Below are 23,585 nucleotides of genomic sequence, written 5' to 3'. Positions count from 1 at the left end.
AAATTTTTGTTTTGTGTGCCCGTACCGCTCATGAAGTAACAAGGGGTGGCCAATATTTTCCATGTTAGGTATTTTATTCTCACGATGAGTGTTTATTCACTTGTCATTGCACGAGAGTGCGGCAGGTAATAGGGATGCCCAGTCCCGTAATGAATATATATATATATGATCATAATAATAAATTCCTTGGAAAGTGTTGTTATGGAAGGCACTCATGGATATGGCTAGCCATGGATTGTGAAAGAATGATGGAAAGGAAATAAACTTTATTTTCTGTTTGCGAGCCGCCTATAATTTGTCTAGCATGGAAGATATTGGGAATACTCGGTCATTTTTGTTGACTGGAAAAGCATGCCCCTCAATATTATTTTATCTCAAATTTAAGCCTTGAGCTCTGGCACCTTTGCAAATCTCTGCTTCCCTCTATGAAGGGCCAATCTATTTACTTTTATGCATTTTTTTATTTTGAGTCTCCATCTTCTCTAACAAAGCACCAACTAGAGAGCACTATTGTCATACCTGTGCATTGGATGTATCTAATGTTGACTATCTTTCATGAATGGATCGATGATTGAGCATAATGGGCTAGGATAACATTCTTTAGCGTTGATATTTTGAAAGACATGGTTGCTTGTGGGTATGTCTTCATGTCAAATTATAGACTATTGCTTTGAATCATTCAAGTCCAAATGTCCATGCTACAAAACAAAAGAGTATATGATGAATATGTTAGATAGCATTCCACTTCAAAAATTCTGTTTTTATCATATACCTACTCAAGGACGAGCAGGAATTAAGCTTGGGGATGCTTGATATGTCTCCAACGCATCTGTAATTTTTTATTGTTCCATGCTATTATAGTATAAATCTTGGATGTTTTATATACACTTACAAGCAATTATATATCATTTTTGGGACTAACCTATTAACTTAGTGCCCAGTGCCAGTTGTTGTCTTTTGCCTGTTTTTGGTTTTTCAGAATATTAGTACCAAATGAAGTCCAAATGCCACGAAACTTTTTGGAGAATTTTTTCTGGACATAGAGTCCCTGGAAGCTTAGGGAGGGGACGAGAAGATGGAGCAGTGGCCCACGAGCCACCAGGGCGGGCCCAGGGGGTAGGGCGTGCCCTGGTGGAATGTGGAGCGCACATGGTGAGTGTGCAAGAACCACATAACTAGGGAAATAGACGTTTGGGGGTAACGTTTTGTGTGTATGGGAAAGATACACTCTACATAGTGTGTGTGCTTGGGAAAGAGAGATGCCGGGATACCTAGAGCGTGGGGGAAGAGATGTGTGCATGCCCGAGAGACAAAGTGATAGAGAGGGGTGTTACTGTGCTGTGTGTTCGTGTCTGGGGGAGAGAACGACTTCTGTGTGTGTGGGGGGGCGATGGGGCGGGGGGTGGCTTCAGTTAAAGAGTGAGGTGTATATATTTGAGGGACTTTAGCTTAATTTAGATATATATGGTCAATAGTGTGTGCACTCAGGGTTGATCAATTTGTTTCACAGTTTGGACTATGAGATAACGATACTTTTGAACATGCGTGATATACCTTGATGTACCAGAATAACAAACCTAAGATTGAAATTTTGGAATTTGACTTCATCATTAGCTTTTGTAATTCATTTAAAGGGAGGTACATTTTTTATGCCGGGATTTTGTGATTTCAAATTCATATATCAAACCTAGAGATATACACATACAGGCATGTTCAAACTTTATAATCATCCACTTTATTCATACACATACACATTTATGCTTTTGTCATCATATTTAGGATAAACACATTTGGAATTTCATTTGAATTGGACTGTATGATGGTATTTGCTTGTACTAGCTCAATGATCTATATTTGAATTGAATGGACAATCTAACTTTCGAGTTGGAGACATTGATTTTCAAAACATGCACTTTTTTGCGTGCAAAACAAACAAATTCTCGGCCATGATATCATAGTCGGCCGTACAAGAGCAGAATATAATTTCAGGCGCCAAAAGCTTCCAAACTTCCCGCTCACATCGAAATATCTCGCACCCGAAAGTTTAGCCCTGCGATATTCCTGTTTTACCCCTACCACATGAACGGAAAAGGGTGGCTTTGGTAACTCCATTGTTTTCCCCCCTTTGTCCACAACATTCTTCCCCAGAGCCCCTCCCCTTCCCCTCCCCACCCCCCCAACCACGACAAGCCGTCGAATCTAGTCCTTCGTCGCAGCGGTGGACCTTACACCCCGCTGGATCTACCTTCCGCACCTTGGAACCCCCAACTGGCAACTCACCACTTCACCGGAGCCGCTTCAGCGACTGGCTTGTCCACCGCTACAGATCTCCTGGACCGCCATCATGGTCCACCGCACTGGATCTGCTTAACCGGCGCCCTCGTCCAACACAGTGTAGGCCCTTCACTGAGTCCCTCATCCGCCCCATCGCTGGCCCTTCATACAAGCCCTCGTCCGCTGCAACAGATCCGCCTCACCGAAAGCACTGTACAATGCGCCCGCCGAAGCCTTCGTCCACTGCACCGGACCCTCTCCACGGACGCCATATTCAACCCATCAGCCCTGCTTTACCGACGCCGCAGCCTCATCAGGTTATTTCAATTTGTACTCCTTCGGTTTTTTTCTTTATCATGTAACTGTTCACTTACCACAGATGAGATTTCTTGTGTGTCGACAGGCGCCGGAACCGTAGCACCGGAGCCGCTTCAGCGATGGCGATAGCCGGCCCAAACTCAATGCAACACGAGCACCATCGATGATCCTTAGCTATCAAGTATGACAACGATACCCATACGCCGCCGAGAATCAGGTACTATTATCCAACGGCCGGCGCCTACGTTCACTTTCTTAGCATAAGCACCGCACCTTTCAATTTCTTAAGGGCATCATTCAATTTTTCATGAGACGCGTTATTCTGCTTGCACCTGTAGGGCATTCTTCTAGCAGTGAACATGTTACATGTGCTAAATTACATACCAGTGCACATATAGTTAATATGCTTTAGTTTTGTCCTAAGTATTAATGTACTTCCTAGATATCACTGCCTACTATTTTACTTCTTGCATGCTATATTTATGATGATGGTGTTTTTCGGATGCCACCTGTTGGTTCCATCAGACTGCTTCATGTTCTCTATGCTTAATTACACATCGGCAAACTAGCATGTGGTTCCGCTGCTTTTGGTTTGTTTTACCCTACATTTTCTGATGCTAGCTATTACATCACTTCTCCGAGCCTCTGTTCATTAATTCTTTGTGTGTTATTGATTTTCCCAAGTTGCATGACTAATTTGATACCCCATCAAGCAAAATATTTGTTCTTTTGGGGCTGGCACCTCAAACAAGCATAAAAATAGAGGGAAGCAGATATATTGTCGTGTATGCACACACCCTTCTTTCATTAGTTTAGACGAACCAGCACACACCCTTCTTTCATTAGTTTAGATGAACCATTGATGATCAATTCGGACCAGTGCATGCGACTAAAATTAATTTTACCTAAATAGAGGGTGAAGAATAAACTACAACAACTAGATTTGCAACCATGGGATGCTGACGATATCTTCAAAGAACATTGCAACAACAGCGAGGCTTCACAGCAACATATGGTAAGCCAGTGTGTTTTAGTACATGTGAAATGTAATGCGAGTGGGATGCTTTCCTGGCTTGTGCTCTCAACCTTAATCCTGCAGAATTACAAATAGTTGAGTTGTCTGCTTTGCTGTGTTGCTTGATTCGAATGCTTGTTTATTACTTGTTACGCTATACCCGAGTTGGTCAATATGTCAGCAGTGCCTACTATACTATCGTAAAGAAATGCATGCCAAGTCCATTTTAGTCCTTAACTTTTCCTCTGAACTTCATCACAAGACTGTCTTCGTAGTTTATATGAGGCCACACTGTTAAGTGCTTTCTCAGATTATTTCAACTGCTTAGATGCCTTGGCAACTTAAATATAGCGGTGGTACAGTCCCTTTCAACAAGGGATGTCAACTGGGTCTCGTTTAATCCCGATTAAAGTCCACTAGTGGTATGATAGTTCAAAAGAGTTTTTGTTTTTGGAGGAAAATGAACTAGGGAGCTAGCAAAAACTAACTAGATGGGACTGGCGGATGTCGTTTATTTGCCACTTATATCCCTAGTTTCATCTTACCATTTTAATTTCTTTTCGGCTGATGCTGCTTCGAACAATTTAAATATAGCTTGCCATGCTCGGCAATAATTCGTATGTCATTTACCATGTAAGCTTACTGCCTGGATCATGCGATAAATATCTCTTACTTATGTCCAGCGGAAACCTTTCAGGATGTCGTTCACACTAGGACACAATGTACAACCCCAAAAATTATTTGTGGAAGCAGTGCGCCATCCATGTTATCACATGGTAGCAGTTCAGAGCAACACCGTTGGAGAGCAGTCTAAGCACAGATATTATAGTTCTTGAGGCTCTACTAGAGGCAGAAAGAGATGGTGTGGCTGCCATGAATGAGGTAATCTTTATCTTGAGGCTAGAAATTATGCAATTAGCGGCATGCATTATGCAAGCAACCCAAGAATTGGAGGAAGTAAAAATGTTGCATTTGAAGACGAAGGAGGTCCTGCTGTTTCTGCTATCTGAAGCCCAGGGTAATCACGGTTCTTCTTTAGATACTAGTTCAAATTGTCATTATATTATTGTACTTGCATGTTGTGTCATGTCTCTGAATGGATTATGTTGTAAGACCCCCTATGTTGTCCATGTGTTGTAATGATCCGAATTTTTTAGGCGAGGTAATCCTCGGTACTTGTATGATTGACATTAGGTGAACTATTTTTCGTGAAAGCATATTGTATTGGATGAAATAACTGTTTGACTCAAAGTGTATCCAACTTAATGAATTCGACGATCACGACATTTCTAAATCATAATCATATATAAAGGTGGAATAAATATCTGTTGTGGTTTTTAAGAAATAAATAATAACATGTAGAATTATATGTGGATATTCGTAATTGAATACAAATTGGATTTGAATTTAGTTGCCAGGGCTAAGGGAAAAGGTGAATGCTAATTCTTCAAAGTTTTGAACGAAGCGGCTAAACACCCACTATAATTTGTGGGCTGCGCGAAGAAAGTGCTTGCGAGATGGAAATTATTGTCTACCCCTGACACTTGACATCCTGATCGACCGGATTTACACTGCTGTCGATAGGGGTAGACTAGTAACTTCAATCAGACTGACATGACGGCCTCTGAGCCCATTCAGACACGGTGGGCGCCAAACGTGGGTGGCAAAACACATTTGATTCAAGCTCGTTCGAAAGACATGTGTCTCTCCCTCCATTTCCCCATTCATACATGATGGACGGCAAGACAAACTCTCCTCATCCGAAATCGATGTAGGCTAATATTTTGAATAGGGGCAGATGTGTAACTTCCCTCAGATGTGACACAACCATCCTACCTGTCAGCCCCGTTCATAAACCATGGGTGCCAACCGTGGGCGGCAAAACACCCTCGCCTCAACCGAAATCGTTACCGGCAAATATTTGGGAGATGCGAGATTACCGTCCTATCCCCAACCGACGTGATGTACGAAATTTTCAACGGGGGATAAGTTCATAACTTTCCCACATTTCAGAGATGCGTGTCTCAAAGTTTGAGATCCCCTCCCCCTCCATTCCCCCATTCATACATCATCGGTGCCACAACAACCTCCCCGCTGCAGCGAGCCTCCTCCGTCCGCCACCCCATCCTCCACCTTGCCGGAGCCGCTACCCCTACCCCATCGTCCACTACAAGAGATGGACGTCTCTCATCCACGGTGCTGGACCAGGATCCTTACATCGCGTCCTCTCGCTTCATCAGCGCTGTCGTCCACCTTGCCTTTGCCGCTCCTACGACTGCCACATCCACGGCAACAGGATTTATCCCCCGACCTGTCGCCTAAGTCTTCTTCCCCACCGCCGACATCCATCGCACCCGCAGCACCCTCAACGTATCAGCAGAGGCCTACACGGTGTCGCAAGAGAGGTGGTACTCTTCCATATGTGCTTAAGTTATTGATCTCACCCGGAAAATAGATTGTAATTTGTTTATTGTACTTTTCTTGTCCGTACCAAATCGTAGTGGGTAGTTGAAAGCAAACATTGGTTTGCACCTTCAGATCTGCCATGGCACGGACACTATACTCGTAAAGCTTATGGTTTCCCCCTTTATATTCACTACCATCATCGTAGGTGCTTCGTGTCATGCTAGCACTGCTCCTCAAGACCTCAACCCAAAGCTTACATGTTGAAATATGTATCTGATATGATGCTCATATCACTAAAACAGAGAACATTTAATTGGTCACCTAATGTTCCTATATTCGTTTCGAAAAGCATGTGCGCCACCCACTGGTCTAGCTAGTTCCACTTTCCTGATTTTACTCTTGATACTTAGGGTTTTCCCCTTTTATCTACTCTACTATGATCTGCGTAGGTGCTTTCTGTCGTACTAGCATTATTCCACCCTTCAAGCTAAACAACACAACACTCAAAATTCCAAAGCTTAGTTGTTGAAATATGATTGTGATATGATATTGATATTAGTTAATAAACACATTTAATTGGTTAGCTAAAGGTCCCACTTGAGTTTCCAAATGCATGTCGCGACATATAGAGAGACATCAGAATTGCATTTCCTTGTCACTTGTTGACTGTACTTTCTTGTCCATACCAAATCTTAGTTGTTATTTCAAAGCAAACATCGGTTGATAACCACCCTTTGCGCGGTTTGCAGCTTCATATCTGCCATCCCACTGCCACGGTCAACACTATACTCATCATGCTTATGGCTTCCCCATTTTATGATGACTATGATGAACCTACGTGGTTCGTGTCATAATAGCACTGCTCCACCCATCGAGCTAAACAAGCTTAGTTGTACAAATTCAAATATGATATTATGTTGATATTAGTAAAACTGAGAGATGTTTAATTGGTCAGCTAAATGTTCCTACTTTAGTTTCGAAATGCATGTGAGCCACATATGGAGAGACCAGAAGGAATAGTATTTCTCTGTGTGCTCTGGTTCACCATGGGTGGCCAACCGACATTGTATTGAAAGACTTGTAATATCTTAAATCTTCTTGCTCTTCTGCTCTTCTTTGAGATGATACTCTTCTCTTGCGGTCGACTAGTCAGGTCGAGTTGTTCTCCCTTAGTATATTTTGAATCTGTCAGGTCAGGTCGACTTGTTCTTCTTTACTATATGTTGAAGCTGTCATCTGTGAAGTGTCATCACTTTTGGAGCTCTCATATTTTGAGTAGTAGGACACATTATATTAATGCATAGACCAAATCACAGCATGCATGGCATCTCTTAAAAGAATTGCAAAGATAGCACAAAGGGGTTTACAGGGAGGTAGCATTGGATTAGAATCACTTACGCATTACAAAGATAATCTCACTTGTTTTTATATTTCATGCATGTCAGATATTGAACATTATCAAAATGAATATGAGAATGGGCGCACGAGAGGAATATTGCGGAACAATCCGCTGGCTAACAAACTTGGCGTGGTGGAGAATGGCCTATCTTATTCACCCATCAAGGTGCTTGCTCTAACTTGGCAAGGTTGTATTGGTCGCACATATTTTGCATCTGACCTCTTGCATTACTTTTACTTTATTACACCATCTGCTTAGTTTAAGCATCATATATGAGTATATGCCATACCTATCCATTTTCTGTACCTATTCCATGTGTCGTCGTACTATGTTTTTCTAGTCAAATGTTGTTCTTTGGTAATAGATGTCCAAAAGGAAGAGGGTGAGTGCAGATCCTCAAGGAGTACAAACTAGGTATTTGGAAAAGGTAGTGATACCTGTTAAATCAGATAGATCAGCAGCCACAGAAAACACAGACCCAACTGTACCACACTTTACCCCTACTCCAGTGGCCAAACCCCTATTAGAACTGCTGAGAGCCCAGCATCAGGTACTGTCTATGATATAAATTCAAAATTTGAACTCCTAAATTTCTGCATGTGCCTTACCTTCTCTCTTGTATGAAAACTAATTTCAGATGAATCTCCTTGCTCAAAGGATCATACGATCTCACAACAATACTGGGCTCTGCATTGCTCTTGTCAGTACCTCTCGCCCTTTTGCCTTGTAACGCTGTACTTAATTAATTGCTATTTCATTATGTATCATCAGTGTGCACCTGAGCTTCATTATCCTCTGTTTCTTCCAATATTATTTGATCTATATTTACTCTTTGCAAAATGTAGAATAATGCCAACGCTTATAAAGAATTTTCTTTGGGAAATTTATTGAATTATCCTTCCATCAACATGGAGAAGGGCTTTGTCCAGCCCGTGTTAACATGTAATGTAAGTTCATCCTTCTCAAGCCATCAAACTTTGTTCTAGTATAGATTTGGATAGGCATCATTTCCTCCATTGTTGTTTACTTTGCTGTTTACATCTGATTGGATGTTTGCAACAACTACCAGTTTTAAATTGTAGTTGTAAAAACATGTTCCTTATGCAGAACAGATCCATTTATTTGCTTATATAATTGTGAAACCTGTTACGTGTCTCCTTGTTTCTCTTTCAGAGTCGTATCTCTTATGCTAGGCAGAACTTTATGGAAGATAGTGAGCCAAACCATCTTGAGGACAGCAAGATGACCCCAAGGTCCTGTCTTGATGAAGACAATGAGTTGAAGCTACTCACCAGTAGGTGTGATACAACCTCTGTGGAGTCGCTGCCTCAATCAGTTCGACTTCTTCAGTCTCAACTTAAAGCAGAAAGGCTTGCTTCAGCTCAGCTCCGACTTGAAGTCAAAGATGTAATGAAGATGTCAGAGGACTGCCTTGCGCACTATCATGCCATATAGCTAGGGATGAAGCATCTATCGTTGACACAACTAAGGTCTAATCATCTTGTTTGGTTGTTTGCGGGGCCCGACCTGGCGAGGCCTAGTGCCTTCTGAAGTGCCCTCAGTTTTGTATATTCTTTTGTTGGCGTGTTTATTTGCACTGGTGGCGAACTTTGATGCCCAGTGGATGTAATATGTGTAATAGCCGTGATAGCCTAGCGTAAGTTGCTTGCTTATTTATTTCCTTGTTGTCTTGTTTATTTGTTTGCTTGTAGTCAGTACAGTTCTTTTTCCGCGGTTTGCTAGTGGCCGCAATAACCTATTTTTTAAAACTGGGCCACAATAACCATGGGCTACAAATTTACTGTAGTGACACTAGGCCTCCTACAGGCCGTAGAAACAGTGGGCCTTCTATGGGCAGTAGAAACAATGGGCCTTCTACGAGCCATATCATCAATGGGCCTTATACGGGTCGTATGATTGATTGGTCAAAGATGGGTAAATAACATACCGCATTATGGTCATAAACGGGCTAGTGTTGGAATCGTCCGTTCATGGGCCGACCATAATGGGCCATCGTTAATAGCCTGTATTTGATGACGCTATGAAAACGGCCCAATGTATTAACGGGCCATAAACGGTCCAACTGTAACCACGGGCTGAATTTGGCCCACAAGCAAAAAATGATAGTAACGGACCGTAAGTAACCAAATGCTGGAAATGAGCCCAAGAATAAATGGGCCTTGAGAAGGCCGAAAGATAACATGGGCTGCAAACAACCCAATGGAGTAATGGGCCGTTAATGGGTATAAAGTTATACACTGTTCATTACGGGCCAGTTTCACCACGGGTCGTTAATGGCCCAAGAGTTACAAAGGGCCTCATATGGGACGAAAGATGTCATGGGCCATACATGGGCAGAAGTTAAAATAGGCTGGAATCATATTTGACTCCCCAAATGACGCTACTGGGCCTAATTCGGATAGGTCGTAACGGGCCCTGGGTTAGCGGGCTGTAAATGGGCTATATGCGAACAGGCCATTAACAGGCTTTCCATGGGCCGGGCCGCCACCTTTTGACCAAGTCAAACGGGTCGGCCTTTTCACAGGAACGGGCCTCTGTTGGGCCGTGCCACGTGTCGACGTATCATAGGCGCCTTCGGTCCAATGAGTGGATGACATCTGTCCCAACAGTGAGCCGACACGTGTTTCCTCCAGCCAATGATGATTTTACAGGTGGAAAATCCCCATTGGTCCGGGCTGTTAATAGGTTATGGATTCAAAACCGGACCCGATAGCTTAAGGGCATTCCGTTATGGTGGATGCCACGTGTCGGTCACCCTTGACGAAAGCACTTTTGTGACACGCGATTTATCTTCATGGAAGTGGACACTTCCGTGATGATAATTTTGGTAATGTCATGGAACACTTCTATGTCAGCACAGGTATGACTATCTTGATTCTGTCATAAAATCATCATGGATGTACATGCATGACAGAAAATGTGACCTACTATGACAAAGATATATCATCACGGAAGTGTATTTTTTTTGTAGTCAAGGAGGGAGTTGTGCACATGCCAAGTTCACTGGGCTGCCGTGTTTCACACTCCTCCATCGTAATAGTGGAGACAATAGCTTTCATCAAAAATAAACAGTGAATACTCCTTGCTCGTCCTCGATATCAGAAAGAATACTTTCATTCGCCGACTTGTGGGACATCGACCATCCTGGTCCACTTGTCATGTACAAAATTATCTTGGTCCACCCCGATCGTAGCGTAGGCCCAACCTTTCCCATAGTAAGTTGGTCGGACAAAGGAACCATCATGACTTCATTGAATTCCTCTTCTTCAAGAAAACTTACTGTACCCGCAATACTACTAGTTAGTTTACTTGTGCTTCACCTCTTGCCATGTTTAACAACATTTAATATTGATGAGTAGGATAAATGAGAGCGAACTAAATACTTTTGTGGTGTTTCGTCAGTATGCAACTCGTTGCATTTTGCATATTGAACTCCACTTTATTTGTAGTATTGTTTGTTGCACGTTGCCATGCCATGCCCCATTAAACGGGACATGCATCATACTTGGTTGTGCATCATGTCTTGTTCATGCTTGTGTGTTTACCGTGTTGTTTGCTTCTTCCCGGTTTTGCTTCTTCTCGATAGTTCTCTTTCGTTGCGATCGTGAGGATTCGTTCAACTACGCTTGGTTCGTTGATGCCCGTTCGTATTCTTCATGGACTCATTCTTCTTCCTAGCGGGATTTCAGGCAAGATGACTGTCCCCTTGGATCTCATTTCTATCTTTGCTATGCTAGTTGTGTCGATGCTATCGCTATGTCGCGCTACCTACCACTTTTTTTATCAAGCCTCCCAAATTGCCATGAAAAACCTCTAACCTTTTTCACCATCCCAGCAAACCGTTGTTTGGCTATGTTACCGCTTTCCTCATCCCCTCTTAGAGCGTTGCTAGTTGCAGGTTGTTCCATGTTGGGTCATGGATATCTTGGAATATCACAATATTTCTAATTCAATTAATGCATTTATATACTTGGTAAAGGGTGGAAGGCTCGGCCTTTTGCTTGGTGTTTTATTCCACTCTTGCCGCCCTAGTTTCCGTCATACTAGTGTTATGTTCCTTGATTTTGCGTTCCTAACATGGTTGGGGTTTATGGGCCCCCCTTGACAGCTCGCTTTGAATAAAACTCCTCCAACAAGTCCCAACCTTGGTTTTAACATTTGCTTAACATAATAAACATGATAATAAAATTTGACGCACAGGGATTTAGCACTACCCGAGGTTCGTTATTCTACTTACAGGTGGGGCTAGTGCTGATGGTGCTGGTCCAAACTAGAGCATTGTGTGGGCTACCTGGGGCAACCCAGGCCTTCAGTTACTGTACGTGTAGCTCATCCGCAGTGTCCCGAGAATGAGATACACGGCTCCTATCGGGATTGTCAACACGTGGGAGGTCTTGCTGGACTTGTTTTACCATTATCGAAATGTCTAGTGAATCGGGATTCCGAGTTTGATCGGGTTGTTTCGGGAAGAGGATCTTCCTCCATTGATCGTGAGAGCTTGTCATGGGCTAGGTTGGGACACCCCTGCAGGGTTTAAACTTTCGAGAGCCATGCCCGCGGTTATGTGGCAGATGGGAGTTTTTAATATCAGGTTGTAGAGAACTTGACACCAGATCCGAAATAAAATACACCAACCACGTGTGTAAATGTGACTGTCTCTTTTCGAGTAAGTCAAGAAGAGAACACAGTGGGGTTATGTTTGAACGTAAGTAGTTCAGGATCATTTCTTGATCATTACTAGTTTGCGACCGTCTGTGTAGTTTCTCATCTTATTCTTGTACTCGTAAGTTAGCCACCATATAAATGCTTAGCCGTTTGCTGCAACCTCACCACTTATCCCTTCCATACCCATTAAGCTTTGATAGTCTTGATACCCATGGTAATGGGATTGCTGAGTCCTCGTGGCTCACAGATTACTACAACAACAGTTGCGGGTACAGGTAATGCGATGATTATGACTTTAGAGTGATGCATGTTTGCTTGTTTGGAGTTCTTCTTCTACTTATTCTTTGATCAAGGATAGGTTCCGGGTCGGGGGCCTGGGCTATCAGGGTGGATGTCGTTCTTCTTTTTCGTTTGATTTCATCAGTAGTCGGATCCTGCTCTTCTATATGATGATTGCTATGCATTAATGTATTGTTGTATTGATGTTGTAGCTTGTGGCGAGTGTAAGCCTTTATCTGGTACTCTCATCTATTCAGTACATTGTATGTTGTAATGATATCCACCTTGCTATGCGCTCGAAATGCGATTGTGCCCCAATCATGAATACATCACATGATTGGGATAGAATCGCATCTTGGGCGCTACAAGTTGGTATCAGAGTCTTACCGACCTTAGGAGCCCCCTTCATTGATCGAACCGCTGCCGTTGTTGAGTCTAGAAGAAAAAACTATTTTGGATCAAGTTATATCATAGAGTAGGAGTTCTTTTTTCTACTCAGAATCTCCTCTGAATTCTTTTATGTATGATTGGTTATCTTTGCAAGTCTCTTCGAATTATCAGTTTGGTTTGGCCTACTCGATTGATCTTTCTTGCAATGGGAGAAGTGCTTAGCTTTGGGTTCAATCTTGTGGTGTCCTTTCCCAGTGACAGCAGGGGCAACAAGGCACATATTGTATTGTTGCCATCGAGGATAAAAAGACGGGGTTTATATCATATTGCTTGAGTTTATCCCTCTACATCATGTCATCTTGCCTAATGCGTTACTCTGTTCTTATTAACTTAATACTCTAGATGCATGCTGGATAGCGGTCGATGTGTGGAGTAATACTAGTAGATGCAGAATCGTTTCGATCTACTTGTCGCGGACATGATGCCTATATACATGATCATGCCTAGATATTCTCATAACTATGCACTTTTCTATCAATTGCTCAACAGTAATTTGTTCACCCACCGTAATACTTATGCTATCTTGAGAGAAGCCACTAGTGAAACCTATGGCCCCCAGGTCTATTTTCCATCATATAAGTTTCTGATCTACTTTATTTTGCAATCTTTACTTTCCAATCTATATCATAAAATTACCAAAAATATTATCTTATTATTATCTCTATCAGATCTCACTTTTGCAAGTGGCCGTGAAGGGATTGACAACCCCTTTATAACGTTGGTTGTGAGGTTCTTATTTGTTTGTGTAGGTACGAGGGATTTGTGTGTAACCTCCTACTGGATTGATACCTTGGTTCTCAAAAACTGAGGGAAATACTTACGCTAGTTTGCTGCATCACCCTTTCCTCTTCAAGGGAAAACCAACGCAGTGCTCAAGAGGTAGCAAGAAGGATTTCTAGCGCCATTGCCGGGGACGTCTATGCTCATGTCAAGACATACCAAGTACCCACAAACTCTATCCCTCGCATTACATTATTTGCCATTTGCCTCTCGTTTTCCTCTCGCCCACTTCACCCTTGCCGTTTTATTCACCCTCTCCCTGCTCACCTCTTTTTCGCTTGTCTCTTGTGTGCCTTTTTGCCCTAATGGCCTTGCCTGAAAACGTTGATCCTTACCTTAGAAGGTTGGAAGAAATCGAAAACAACGTTAGAAGCTTTATGACTTTACAATTTGAGCATAATAATTTCTTTAGAAACGAGTTTAAAGAACAAAAAAGCTTTATGGGATACATGAATAAAGAGCTTGATGATATGTCTAAGGAATTTTATGGCTTGAAATCTCAGTTTGCTTGTCTTGAAAACTTAATAGCCCAAATTTCGGATAAGCAAGCCACCTTAGTCAATAAGATGGCCGCCAAACCAGAAGGGTTAGAAGGAAATAATGATGAAGATCTAAAAGTGATTGATGTGTCCCCTATTAATTAAATCTTTGTTTTGCAATATTAATCTTGATAATGATGGGACTGGAGATGAGTCAACTTTAGTTAAAAGGCGTCCCAATGATTCAGAGTTTTTAGATCTTGCTTCAAAAATTGGTAAAAGTGGGATTGGAGAGGTCTAAACCTTACATAGCAATGAACCAACTATTTTGGATTTCAAGGAATTTAATTATGATAATTGTTCTTTAATAGATTGTATTTCCTTGTTGCAATCCGTGTTAAATTCTCCTCATGCTTATAGTCAAAATAAAGCTTTTACTAAACATATCATTGATGCTTTAGTGCAATCTTATGAGGAAAAAACTTGAATTGGAAGTTTCTATCCCTAGAAAACTTTATGATGAGTCGGAACCTACTTTTAAAATTGAAATTAAAGATCATGAATGCTATGCTTTGTGTGATTTGGGTGCTAGTGTTTCCACGATTCCAAAAACTTTGTGTGATGTGTTAGGTTTCCGTGAATTTGATGATTGCTCTTTAGACTTGCACCTTGCGGATTCCACCATTAAGAAACCTATGATAAGGATTAATGATGTTCTTATTGTTGAAAATATGAATTATGTGCCCGTAGGTTTTATTGTTCTTGATATAGATTACAATCTTTCATGTCCTATAATTCTTTGTAGACCTTTCCTTAGAACGATTGGTCTAATTATTGATATGAAAGAAGTAAATATTAGATTCCAATTTCCATTAAGGGAAGGCATGGAACACTTTCCTAGGAATAAAATAAAATTACCTTATGAATCTATTATGAGAGCCACCTATGAATTGAATACCAAAGATGGCAATACTTAGATCTATTCTCGCTTTTATGCCTAGCTAGGGGCGTTAAACGATAGCGCTTGTTGGGAGGCAACCCAATTTTATTTTTTTCTTTACTTTTTGCTCCGGTTTAGTAATAAATAATTCATCTAGCTTTTTGCCGCTCTCATCATCCATGCCTTCCGCTTCATCTCTCAGACCCGCACACAGTGGCGAAGACAGGGGCAACAAGGGCCCTGCCCCCCCTAACATCACTATATATCGAGGCTAATATGAATGTGATCATTAAACAATTGCTGGTAAAATGGTTTAAGTTGATGAATTGGCCCTACTCGTAAAGGATTATCAATGCTCGGCCCCCTAGTTTTTCATGGCTCCGTCATGCGCGCAACAATGCACGTTCTCGCCCCCTCTCTCTAAATATCGATCTCGCACTTGTGCACCCCTTCTTAGACTCCCTCCACTTGGCCCTCGCACCATCTTCTAGCCCCTACCGGATTTTGCCACATGTACAATCAGAAGACTCCATGGTTGAACTTAAGCATAATGCACAAACCTCAAAACAACAGTGGTTCTCCTTTGTTCTAGAATCTTCCGTGTCATAACTGCCCAAACTTTTCTCTAGTTGAATTGCCATTATTTGTTTTTTACTTTATGCTTTACAATGCACAATTCCATGAATCATAACATAGATTAAGGGCTTCTATGATTCAAAGGATTCTCAAAGGAATTTTGGAGGATTCTAATCCTTAGGAATTTTTCCTATCTTGGTTGTTTGATTCATAGGATTGTTAACCATAGTAATTTTTCCATAGGATTCATTTGCACTAGATTTCATAGGAAACATCCCATCCACTCAAACCTCTTTGAAAGAATCATGCGTTTTTTCTATGCACAATCAAACACTTGTACAATCCTGTAGGATTCAAGACGACATTCCACTCTAATACCATGTTTTTCCTAGTCCCGTGTTTTGGAAATCCTATGAATCAAAGAGGCCCTAGCTTTTCTATAAAAACTAATTGATTTTGAATGAGATGAACTATAAGAATTAAACAAAGGTCTACATCAGGCATATATGTCTCAGAGCTTACATGCCATAGTGTGTTATTTATTCAAAATTTGGTTGCCAAATCTGATGCGCGCAATGCACGTGTACCTTACTAGTACTTCGAGTATGTGCAAAACACGTAAATTAGAATTCCAATGGCACGCTACATAGTGTCTCTCTTACAGTTCATGAAGCCACTTGCACATGTGGAGGCTTTGTCGTGACCTCCTTGTGTGGATTGATCAAAGTGACGTGCTGCTAGTTCCAGAAGAATGTACTTGTCCTCTCTGAGCCACACTGCCGGTACATGCACGAAGTGAAGATGTGCACGCACGCCACGCACGCACTCATTCCCTCGCATGCACATGCGGGTACACGGGGGGACGCATTTTTGTACCAAGATCCACCCCATGTGATAATTTGACGCGTGTAAAGTCCTTCACTTCATTGATGGTCAAGTAATACAGTGCATGAAAATTGAGTGGATGTGAGGGCGAAAGAAAGACATTACTACTCCACTGCACGCATGCGAGTAGTTAAATCATGGGTTGCTAGTACTTCCATTGGTCTCCTTCGTATTTTGTGCCAATTTTTGACCATATTTGTAAGTAACACAATATTTATGCATGTAGGAGAAGCCAAATCCCGGGACCAGTTGCGGCGGCGCTGCTGGGCATGCATCGTAGGCGAGGTGAGATGCCCTCCTTCCCCCCAGCGATGCAGTGAACTTGCAACGCCATGTCGGTTTCCAACCTTGACAATCACTCCATCTATATGTATTGTATTCCTATGAAAATACTTGGTCGTTTGGAAAAAGATGGTAATTGATTTATCACTAGTTTTAGAATGCTTGGTCGTGACAATCAACCGAAGCCACAACCAAAAATTTCCATCGCGTAATACTTTACAGTCGGTCCCACCAACAAACGATCGGTCGGACCCACGTCTCACCAAAGGGACACGCATCGGCTTGGTATGACATGTACGACCACTTACATCACTTACTTGTGCGACCGCATTTGAGCAGTGTAGTACTACTTGAAATTTATGTTCCACTAAACTCACCGGGAGCTGTTTCGGGCCTCAAAACCAAAACCATCAATTAATCTTTACCTTGTTCCCATCACATTCGGAAGTACTAGTGCTACAATTAAGTGCAAGCCTAGTCACACCTACTAGTATGTAGCAAACCTGAACGTGTTCCCACTATGCAGGTTTTAGTACTAGTGCTAGTACTTAGGTTATAAAAAGGGGAACAACCTAACCGAAAATTACTCTACCTTCCTCCTCATAAGTCCTTCTTCTTCGTCCGTCCTTGCCATGGCCGGTGGGCGGAGCTCTAGGTCGAGAACTACTCGTAACAAGGGAGCGGCAACCAAGGCTGCGGTAAAAAAAGAGAGGGCTCGCCGCCACGCAGATACCTCGAAAGATCTCTCATGGGCAAGCGATGGCTCCCACGAGCGCCCTAGCCGCGAAGGCGAACATGCCAAGCTGGCGGTGCTGGAGTCGTTATCCCTCGACGGCATGCCCGATCGGCTCAATAAGCACCTCAATAAGCAGAAGGAGTTCTTCCACGGCTTGGTGGAGCTACTGAATGTGAGCCTCGACGACATGCCCACGGACCTCAATGAGCAGAGGGAGTTGACCGCCGGCTTGGTGATGCTACTGAAGAAGAGCATTGCCTCGGAGAAGAAGGCGACCAGCAAAATCCCGCAACTTCAGGAGGACAAGATGAAGCTCTACCACGAGCTCGACCCGCTAAAGGAGAAGAACGCCGGCTAGAAGAAGCTGCATGGGAATAGTAGTTCCTCGATGAAGATGATGCAGTCCCTCGTCATGGAACAAAAGGAGGAGTTGGCGAAGCTCCGCATCGAGCACCGGGCTGCTGTCAAGGTACGTAATGCGGCTGTGGAACAGATGATGAAGGCTCACGTAGAGAAATCCCGCATCAACGACATAATAAAGAAGATGGCGGAGGACACGCGCAAGGAGATGGAGGTCATGGAGGCGCTCAAGAAGCAGTTACGACTCCACGGCCAACAACCCTTCATGTAGTGAGAGCAGCGCCCCAGACTTGTGTGTTCGTCTTCCTTCTTTTTTGGGGGTGATAATCTTCCTTCTTATTTTGCTCCTGTGTTTCTTCTTTTGCTTCGGGTGTTTCGCCGCATGTGTCACGTTCTAGGCGAGGCATGAATAGAACAATGCTAACAGTGAGATGACTAGCAAATTAGATCATTTTTTATCGCCATATGGCACTGGGCTGCCGTGTTGCGTGTTCCTCCATCGTAGTACTACTCCAGTGGAAAACTTGAGTATACCGCACGGTTCTTTGCTCCTCCTCAGGTCGTCGGCACATTTATACGAGCAGTCAAATCACAAGGCCCCGCCTTCCAGCAGTAATGAGCCGTCAAATCACAAAGGCGCTCGCCTCTCGTGAAACAGACCAAGCTAGACTGCCCCGCCCTCTAGCTTTTTCAAAAATGTATACTTTTGTACAGTAGTAGTATCGATGGATTGCACCATGGAGCAAAACTAACAAGATGAAATTAAAGAAAAAAGGTGGTACATATAGAGAGCACTCGTCGCCAAATTATGCATATAGTACTATTAAAAAAGCTAGTACGTGCTTAAATGGGGTGCTAAATTCTATTAAAGAAATTAGCTTACCTATTTAATTCTTGGGTTCTTATTATTTATGCCACTAGTTGTGTATCACTACTCAGTTTTGCCATTAGAAGTTACAACTACTCAAAAATGCCATCGATCCATGAGATGCCTGCTCAAAAATGCAATTAGATATCTCAAAAATGCCATCGTTAAGTTAGATGTTTGCTCAAAAATGCCATTAAACATTGCTATTTTAACGTCAAACCCGTTGACCATGTTACATGACAAAAATAAGACGATTATCACAATGATAAGTGTGTCCCCGCTTGTCAGGAGTAACCAAGCGAATAATTTTACAGGAAAATAAGAACGCTGTTGGGATCAAGTAGGGCCCACACTTTATTTTACTGTAATGAGATAGAGGGAGAGTTGGCTTGTTGGTCCATCGGTATATTTATGTCATTATAACATGGAAAAAGAGATTTGAGTCACAATAATTGTGTCCAACACGACACACCTCTCAAATAAAACTAAGCACCCTGAAATTCTTTGACAAAACTAAGCACCCTGAAATTCTTTGACAACTAAACTGCTAGCTATATGATGTTGGCCATATATATTGTACATATATAATGTGAAGAAAGGAGTGTTAGTACTATAGCAAATAAAAATGAAATGAAAAAAATACTAGTATGGACATACTGAATAGTTAAAGTAACAAGAAGAAACATAACATAGTTCTACTGGGGGCTCAACACAACACACCCCTCAAATAAAACTAAGCACACCTGAAATTAAACTAAGCAACTAATCCAGTAGACACTGCATTAGAACCACCATGAGCAACGACACTGCCACCTTACTCGGAGTCCTCGTCCACGTCCACGTCCTCGACTTCGTCCTTGTACCTCTTCCTCTTGGCCAATACTTCTTGTCTTGAACCGCACACATGGCTCTTGCTCTTCATCCAACCCTTGTAGATATTGAAACAAAGGTAGCCATCCACTACAGTGTAGTGGATGTGGTCTATATCTAGTACATTCCACTCCCATGCATGATGATGAAACGTGTGCGGAGGTTTCTTCAGTTTACCATATGAAGGATGAACTATGGCTCCTGTCAGGGTTAGCATTGAAGGCTGATCACGAGAGGGCAGCAGCCCATTCTTCTGGAGGTTGAAGGGCTTGCCTACAATGAGGCCTATCCGATCCAGGACTATTCTTTTGTTCGTAAAGTCTACAGTAATGAATTTGACTACGCCGCACTTGAGGAAGTTCTTAAATTCCTCGCACTCAACGTCGACATGGCATATGTGGTAGACCAAGCATAAGTCATGCACGCAAACCTGGATCACGGCGGGCATCATCTTCTCTTCCTCCTTTAGATTCTTCTCTTTGTCCAGGGTTGTGGTGTACTCAGCATCTAGCCCAGCGACCCACTCATCATTTGAGTTTTCGAACATGCGTCTGAAGCGAGCAAGGCATCCTTTCACCGTCGCCGAAGAACGGGTGTAGATGACGTCAAACTCATCACCGATGATGGTTCTAACCTTGTACCCACCGCTGATCATGGAGATTTGGGACGACATGAATTTGGGAGGAGGGTTAGGATTAGTGGAACTGCCGTAATGTGATTGGACGGGACGACTAGGAGCGAACTGCCGTAATGTTAAATGACGTCCGGGGCCCGAGTAGGAGCAAACTGCTAGCGGTTTTTCGATTGTAAAAATGCTGAGTGGGGCGTGCGAACGGCAGGGTAGTGGCTTGCATGGTGGATAAATGGATTCATGCGCAGTACTATGGGGGCCCAATTAGATGTCATGTCTACTCGATGCCCAATTAAATGTCTTTCGATGTCATGTCAAGTATCAGGAAAATTACAGGTGATACGAAGCTTTCCATTCTCCCATGACACGGGCTTCCGAGAGCCCTTGGATCTGAGATCGAACGGTTTCATGGCGTGATTCTAGACCTATGCGTGAATATCCTATCCTGGAGGGTTATTCTGCAAATTTTCAGCAACTTAGCATGCGATCGTTCGATCTCAGATCCAAGGGCTGCCAACAGCCCGTATCATGGTTGCGCCTACCACGACCATCGCCTCGCTCGCGTGGTCGCACCCTTGGAGATTTAACATGATGCGTTAGGCTATCTGATGTTGGCATGTCATACACAGTCATCACTTACTCACTCATACTACAACAAGGTTAGCTATAAGGTTGGCTATAAGAGTATTTTTTACTTGTCTCTATCTCTTTCTTCATAGTATTTATTGCATTTGGCAAGGAGTGACCTCTTCCAATGAAATGGTGCTTAGATGAGGTGCTAAGGGCATTAAATGGCTTTGCAATCAAGTCCCCAATGCATAGGTACTTAGTTTTTTGTTGCTAAGTTTGCTTCATTTAATTAGCTATAGACTCAAAATTATCTTTTCACCTAGGTACATGCGCTTAGCACCATTTCTTCCTTGGGTCACCAAACTAGTCTCTCTCTTCTTAATTAACTTGCCACACCAGACTTCATGCCTATGTGGCAGGCTTAGCACCTGTAGGAGCAAGTAAGTACATTAGTGGGCTATAAGCCCGCTTTACATGGCATTTTTGCATATGTGGAGGAAAGAGGCAAGGAAAAAGTGGAGGAGTGGGCTCTCATGCAAGAGCTAACCTCTACATGGTGGAGCATTGGGAGAGGCACCTGTATGGAGGTGGTCAAGAATCGAGAGACTCAGGCCGGTCATAGCGCCGCAGTTAAAATGATAATGGCAAGTCAAATCACGGGCCCCACCTGTCCAGCAGTAACTCGCTGTCAAATCACACAACCCTACGTTTGCAGCAGCCTACTCCCTCATCTTCTTGCGTCTCTGTCGAACCGACTAGGCGGAACTGCCCCGCCTACCGCGCAGGAAAAGCCCCGCCCTCGACTTTTAAATAGTACAGTATACTAATTTTGTATCCATGGATTGCGCCCTGGAGAAAAGCCTCAAGAAAATGGCGGTACACATGTACGGAGTATACAACACACCCCTCGCGTTTGCCGCTCTCTGAATGGAACGCGCGTCATATTGCGTTTGCACACACATGTGGGAATGCAATTGAGAACCGACCATATGCACACTCCCCGGCCCCGCAAGTCGGGTGAGTTAATAGAAGAGAGAGACGAGCGATAGTACTAGAGAAGTGTTGTACATACATTGGTGCCTGGACGATCCCTGCAAGACACGGAACATCAGTTCGTCCATGCATGTGACCAGACTCTAGCAGACATGCCTGGATTGGCTATCGTCTACATATCATGCAGGCTGTGTTGTACCGGGTGTTGGTGTCAAAACCGGCGGATCTCGGGTAGGGGGTCCCGAACTATGCGTCTAAGGCTAATGGTAACAGGAGGCGGGAATGATGTTTACCCAGGTTTGAGCCCTCTCGATGGAGGTAATACCGTACTTCCTGCTTGATTGATCTTGATGATATGAGTATTACAAGAGTAGATCTACCACGAGATCAAAGAGGCTAAACCCTAGAAGCTTGCCTATGGTTATGATTGTTCTTGTCCTACGGACTAAACCCTCCAGTTTATATAGACACTGGAGGGGGCTAGGGTTACACAGAGTCGGTTACAGAGAAAGGAATCCTCATATCCGAATCGCCAAGCTTGCCTTGCATGCAAAGGAGAGTCCCATCCGGATACGGGACGAAGTCTTCTATCTGGTATCTTCATAGTCCAACAGTCTGGCATTCGCATATAGTCCGGCTGTCTGAGGACCCCTTAATCCAGGACTCCCTCAGTAGCCCCTGAACCAGGCTTCAATGACGACGAGTCCGGTGCGCAAATTGTCTTCGGCATTGCAAGACGGGTTCCTTCTCCGAATACTCCAAAGTAGATCTTGAACACACGAATCGTGTCCGGCTCTGCAAAACAAATCCTACATACCACTGTAGAGAGTATAACATCCCATGAGTCTAATCTGCTGACAGATCATATCGTGAAATCACACCACAACCTGGTCTATATTCGAACTGTTTTTATCCCGCCCCTCCGTATTTCGAGACACGGTTTCATTGGCACGTCTTGTCGAAGCAGAGATTGTGTCCCCTTATCACGGGATTCTCATCAATACGAGCATGGGTAATCCAACCGCGCCATCAGCATGACGCTTGGGAAATAAGCGAGTTTGAGGGCGAATGGGGAGGCGCACGATTGTTACTGCCTTTATAAAGGGATAAGGATTCCCCTCTTTCACCCACGCCCTTTTCTTCCTCTGCTCATCCATCCTCGAGCTCCAGCGCCCAAGCTCCCATCTCTTCCGCCCAAAACTGCACTCCAATCATGTCTGGATCCGGAGTTGGAGGCAAGTGGATGGCCTCCTCTGTCAAGAAGGAGGACATCAAGAAGCTCCGGGAGGCCGGGTACTTGTCAAAAGACATCGCTCATTGGCTTCCGGCCAAGGGGCAGATCATCCCCACCTCGGAGCCCCAAGAAAGGGTGGTATTTCTCTCCCACTTCATCCGCGGGCTGGGGTTTCCCCTCCACCCGTTCGTATGTGGACTGATGTTCTACTGCGGGCTGGATTTCCACGACTTGGCCCCCAACTCCATCCTCAACATTTCGGTATTCATTGTTGTGTGTGAGGCCTTCCTCCGCATCCCACCTCACTTCAGCCTATGGCTGAAGACCTTCAATATGAAGCCCAAGGTGGTGAGCGGCGAACAAGCGGAGTGTGGAGGCGCTATGGTGGGCAAAATGCCTAATGTCACTTGGCCCGAAGGCTCCTTTGTGGAGACCGTAAAGGGGTGGCAATCGGGGTGGTTCTACATCACCGAGCCGCGCGGCGACCCTCGAATTCCGATCCGGAGTCCCCATGCGGCTCACCTCCTCAGGAGAGAAAGGTTTAGTCTGGGGCT

This window comes from Triticum aestivum, chromosome 4B (genome assembly GCF_018294505.1).
Source record: "Triticum aestivum cultivar Chinese Spring chromosome 4B, IWGSC CS RefSeq v2.1, whole genome shotgun sequence".
NCBI lineage: Eukaryota > Viridiplantae > Streptophyta > Magnoliopsida > Poales > Poaceae > Triticum > Triticum aestivum.
The sequence above is the reverse complement of the archived record's forward strand: the minus strand, read 5'-3'. Positions refer to the sequence as shown.